Below are 6,000 nucleotides of genomic sequence, written 5' to 3'. Positions count from 1 at the left end.
CACTGCCATCTTCTTCTGGCTTCACCAGCTCGAGCTCTTCGAGCCTGTACGAGGTGCCGGATGCCGTTGTGCTCCAATATTTTTAGAGCAGCGGAATTGTTTAGGTTTGTGTCAGTCATTTAACTCTGGTATTTTGTGTTTCATCTTGTAAAGTGTATTCTGATTGGCTCGGTCACTCCGCGTTCTGTTATTATCCAAGCGGACGCCTGATTCCAGCTCATTGCGAATATGTAAAAAGGACAGGCAGGAAGGAGAGGAGAAGGCTTGGCTCCATTGGTTAAAAAAGAAAATAAATCATTGGAAAGAGTTGTCACGGGGCCTGAAGTTGTTAAGTCAATGTGGATAGATATAAGGAACTGCAAGGGTAAACTGATGCTGATGGGAGTTATATATAGACCCCCTAACAGCAGTAAGGACGTGTTCTACAAGTTACCACTGGAGGTAGACAGTGTATGCCAAAATGCCAATGTTACAATAGTCACGAGGGCTTTCAATATATAGGCAGATACCGAAAATCAGGTTGGTGTGGGATTCCAAAAGGGGGAATTTCTAGGGTGCCCATGGGTTGTGTTTTTAGAGCAGCTCATGGTTAAGCCCGCTTAGATGCAGCTATGCAAGACTGGGTGTTGTGCAATGAACCGAAATCGGTTAGAGAGGTTAACATAAAAGTGTCGTTAGTGGTGAGTGACCATAATATTATCGAATTCACCCTGAAATTTGAGAAAGAGAAGCTAAAGTCAGATAAAGCGTATCAGAGTAGAGTAAAGGAAATTACAGAGAAAAAAAGAGAGCAGTTGGTCAGAAGCGATTGGAAAAGAACACTGGCAGGGATTTCGGCAGAAGAGCAATGTCTGTAAATTCTGAAAGCAATTCGGAAGGCACAGTTCATATGCTTTACGAAGAGGAAGACTATACTAAGGGCAAAGTGCCACAAGCCTGGCTAACAATGGAGTTCAAAACTAACATAAAGGCCAGAAGAGGGCATACAGTAGAGCAAACAAGTCGTGGGAGTTAGAGGATTGAAAGCTTTTAAATAGTAACAAAAGGCAATTGAAAAGTCATTCAGGTGGAAAGATAAAATATGAAAATAAACTAGCCAATAATATATGAACGTCACGAGGAGGTAACAAGGGTGCTGGGAGAGGATCCACATGCAGGACACAAACACGTCTTTCTTAGGTTCAATAAAATAGCGATCATTACTCGCTACTCAGAAAATCGGGAAGTAAAGGAGGACAAAAAGGAATACGAACCTCAGACTAGGGGACTAGGGACCTGGATCACCGCGGACCTGGGACTTGGAAACAGGAAACTGGGATCGCCGCGGCTATGACTTCGACAGTGGGAACATGGGCAGCCGCAGTCCTAGGACATTGACATTGGGAATATGGACAGCCGCGGTCCTTGGACTTGAATAGTGGGAACGTGGACAGCCGCGGACTTTGGACTTGGACAGTGGGAACATTGACAGCCGCGGAACTTGACTTGGATAGTGGGAACGTGGACAGCCGGAGACCTAGGACATTGACATTGGGAATATGGACAGCCGCGGCCCTTGGACTTGAATAGTGGGAACGTGGACAGCCGCGGACCTTGGGCTTGGACAGTGGGAACATTGACAGTCGCGGAACTTGACTTGCATAGTGGGAACGTGGACAGCCGCGGACGTTGGACTCGGACAGTGGGTACATGGACACCCGCTGACACAGTGCATGAACATCGAGCCGGAACACCGCCTTAAACTCAAGCACCGAGCCGGGACACTTCGAGGGTAGACACCGACAAGGGGCATGGACGCCGAGTCAGGACTCCGCCATCTCACCCCTGGCCGATTGACCTTGCCCAGACCCACTCTGGAGAAGGAAGGCGAATTGCTGCTACTCCGATACGGGCTGTATAACTCTGGTTTGTTGTAGCGACAGCGTCTTACTAACGCTTCTTTACACTCTCGCCTCGAACGGCTAAAGCCAGGGGCTTATAAGCTGCCGGTTCGGGTCAAGAGTAGATCACCTTAAATTTAAAGCTTCAAAGGACATGTGAAACGGAATTAGAAGTGTACAAAGAGTCAATGGTCCGGATCATAACGCAACCTAACTAAATGTAAAGGGGAACCGATCCGGGCCATGACAATTAAAGATTTCATTAATCTTATAAAGTTTTAAAGAGAGGCGATTTTAGATATTGGACAGCTGCAGAATGTTGCTGGAGTGGTAGTAATGGGGGCAAGGAAATGGTGGATGAAATAAAAAAAAGCATTTTGCATCAGTATTCACTGTAGAAGACTCTAGCCGTACAGTGGAAGTTTCAGGTATCGTGGATCATGAAGTGTCTGAAGCCATCTTTACTGGAGAATAGATTCCTCGGAAACTGAAAGGTCTGAACATGGATAAGACCCCTAGACTAGATGGTGTTCAGAAAGTGTTCAGAAAGAGATTGTAAAGGCAATTGATTGTAAAGAGATTGTAAAGAGTGTCTGATGTGATGGTAAAGGCAATAGTAATGATATTTCAAAAATCACTGGATTTTGGAATAGTTCCAAAGACTGGAAAATTGCAAACGTCATTTCACTCTTCAAGAAGGGAGAGATGTTGAAGAAAAGATATTGTAGGCCAGTTATTCCGACCGAAGTAGACCGAAAATGTTGGAGCCGATTGTTAACGATGTGGTTTCGGGAAACTTGGAGCACATGATAAATTAGGTCTGAGTCTGCATGGTTTCCTTAAGGGATAATCTTGCATGACAAATCTATTGGAATTCTTTGAAGAACTGATAAGCAGGATAGGCAACGGCGAACGGTCGGTTTTGTATACAGTACTATTTTCAGAAGACAGTTCATCAGGTGTCACCCACGAGGCTGCTTAACAAGCCACGAGCCCCTGGTATTACGAAAAAGATTCTTGTATGTATAAAGCAGTGGTTAATTGGCAAGAGGCAAAGATTTGGATTCAAAGGATTTCTGGTCGGCTGCAGGAGCTTAGCGATATTCCGCTTCTGTATTGGGACCGCGTTTTTCTCTGGCATATATCAATGATTAATGATCATTGGGTTCATCGGGATGCAGGTCAATTGCAGAGAAATGGCACAGCAGAGTATGTGCTGTTCCACATTCAGTGGATAAATGTCAGAGATACTTTTGCAATGAATGGGTGGACCAGAGGAGCAATGATATGTGGAAGGATATCGAGTGTTAAAGTCCAGATATACCAGCAAGTGGCAGTACAATTGGAGAAGATGCTTGTTGTGTTTATAAAGGGAAGTCAAATTCTATATTGCTTCAGTATATAATATAGGTTCGCCTGCTTTTGGAGTACATACAATAGCCCTTTTAGAGAACAAAGATAAGGACAGGGGAAGAAATGGGATCTAAGTGACTTTCACGGGGTAACGATTGTTGGTGTCAGACGGGGTGGTTTGAGTATCTCAGAGACTGCTGATCTCCTGGGAATTTCACGCAAAACAGCCTCCGGAGTTTACACAGAATGGTGCGAGAAACAAAAACGTCCCGACAGCGGTCCAGTTCTGTGGGCGAAAACACCTTGTTAATGAGGGATGTCAGATGAGAATGGGCAGACTGCTTCAAGCTGACAGGAAAGTGATAGTAACTGGATGGGCCACTGCAGAATAAGACTATAAACAGCTAATACACGCACTGATCACTTAGTTAGTTGGAGGAATTACTCAATATAATGGTCATTGAATGTAATTACGAGATGAAGGAAAATATTGAGTCGGTGTTCCCCGTTTTTGTTATGCGATGGACCAATAGGAAAGGGTCAACCATACTCCTGTTGAGACAGAATGTTCTGCCCACCCTGGGAAAATCAGTAACAGAGTTCAAGAGGTGTGTACCCAGAGAATGGAAACTCTGAGACTTTCACTGCTGCAGACCGCTCTAGATGACAAGTCATTGGGTGGTTTAAAAGGGGAGGTGGTGCATTCGTTCGATATGTGCTTTACAGTATGACTTGGGCGCAGATAGACAGTATATTCTATGCAAGGCTGAAATGTCTAACACCAAAGGGCCTGCATTTAAGAGAAGAGGGCATAATTCCAAAGGATTTATAATTCCAAAGCTCTATAGGACCTTGTTCAGACCCCACTTCGAGTACTGTGCTCACTTCTGTTCGCCTCACTTTAGGAAGGATGTGGAAACTATAGAAAGGGTGCAGAAGAGAGTTATAAGGATGTTGCCTGGATTGGTGAGCTTGCCTTATGACAAGAGTTTGAGTGAAGGATGATGAGAGGTGACCTGAGAGAGGTGTATAAGATGATGAGAGGCATTGAGTTTGTGCATAGCCAGAGGCTTTTTCCCAGTGCTGATACAGCTGCCACAAGAAGGCACAGATTTAAGATGCTTGAGAGTACTTACAGAAGAAATATCAGGGGAAAGGCTTTTTACGCAGAGAGTGGTGAGTGCGTGGAATGGGCTGCCGGCAACGGTGGTGGGGGCGGAGACAATAGGGTCTTTTAAGAGACTCTTGGAAAGGTACATGGAGCATAGAGAAATTGAGGACGATTGGTAGGGACATGCTCGGAACAACTTTGTGGGCCAAAGTACCCGTATTTTGCTGTAGGGTTTCTATTTTTCTAAGTAGTTTTTACAGTATATGATGCATGTACATATGGATATTGTCTAGAGAAGCATAAACACGATTTTTTTTTCAAAATATGTACACGAACTTTTTATTAAAACTGTTAAAAGCTTAAAATTCACAGATATTGCTGTTTCAAAGGCAAATAAAGAATGATCTGAGATCTTAACTCTTGTGTGTTTCATATCAGAAAGAAAGGAAAAAGCACCCTGCTTGCAAGAAGTGGTATATATTCACACGAGTGTGCTGCGACTGTAGAGGGCGCCAATCTTCCAAACACAACGGGGCCGAGACACTGAGGTGATAGCATTGAATATGCATTATGGACGGAATTCCCGGTGACTTTATTCCCTGGATTCAACGTTGGCATGCCCACAGAATGTGGATGGGGTGAGTGGGTATTTTTCACGACCATTTGTTTTCAGCACAGAGCAGTGCCATGAATTTCAGTTGTTGATATATAACAATAACATGGATTGATAAGCAAATAGGTGGGTTATCATGTTTGTAAACGACACATGGGTTTGGTTGTGCTGTGCACCATTAAAATGTCTATCAAAGGATCCAGCAAATACTATGCCTATGTCTTCGGCACGACAGATTTTTTTTATGTGGTTTTAGATGGCATGGTATTCGCAACATCTGCGAGGCTGCCTGAGATTGTCTGGAGAAACAGAAGCAGGCGAGACAGCCAGGAACTGTGATATGTTCTCTATGATGTTTGGGACGATCTACAAGACGATTTTAAAATATAAATCTCCACGACAGTGGATGTAAGATAAGTGATGGAGCTTTACAGGCAGAGGTTGGTAAAACCAAAGGTTGATGTGTTTTCTTAAAAATCTTTTTACTGCTCGTTATAGTAGTATTTTGATATTTAGAAACTTTACAGTTCATTAGGACACTTTATTAGGTGCAGCTGGATACCTGCTCGTTAATGCAAACATCTAATCAGTCAATCATATGGCAGCAAGTCAATATATAATAACATTCAGACATGGTCAAGCGATTCAGTTGTTATTCAGACCAAACATCAGTATGGGAAAGAAACGTGATCTAAGTGACTCTGATAGGTCACGTCAGACAGATTGTTTAGGGTTTTTCAGAAACTTCTGATATAATAGGAGCTTCAAGCACGACAGTCTGTTGAGTTCACTGAGAAGGGTGCGAAAATAAAGCATCCTGTTCCGTGGGTGAAAATGACTTGTAAGGACAGACGTCATAGGAACATGGAGACTACCTGATGAAAGAGGTGTATACAGTTCTGGTCGCCCATTACAGGAAAGCTGTCGAGGCTTTGCAGAGGGTGCACGGGAGATATACCAGAATGCAGCCCGTATTAGAGAACATCGTCTACTACGAGAGGTTGGGCAAACATTTGTTTTTTTTTTCACTGGGGTGGCGGGAT

The sequence above is a fragment of the Hypanus sabinus genome, chromosome 24, assembly GCF_030144855.1.
Source record: "Hypanus sabinus isolate sHypSab1 chromosome 24, sHypSab1.hap1, whole genome shotgun sequence".
Taxonomy (NCBI): domain Eukaryota; kingdom Metazoa; phylum Chordata; class Chondrichthyes; order Myliobatiformes; family Dasyatidae; genus Hypanus; species Hypanus sabinus.
This window is presented reverse-complemented; position numbering follows the sequence as displayed.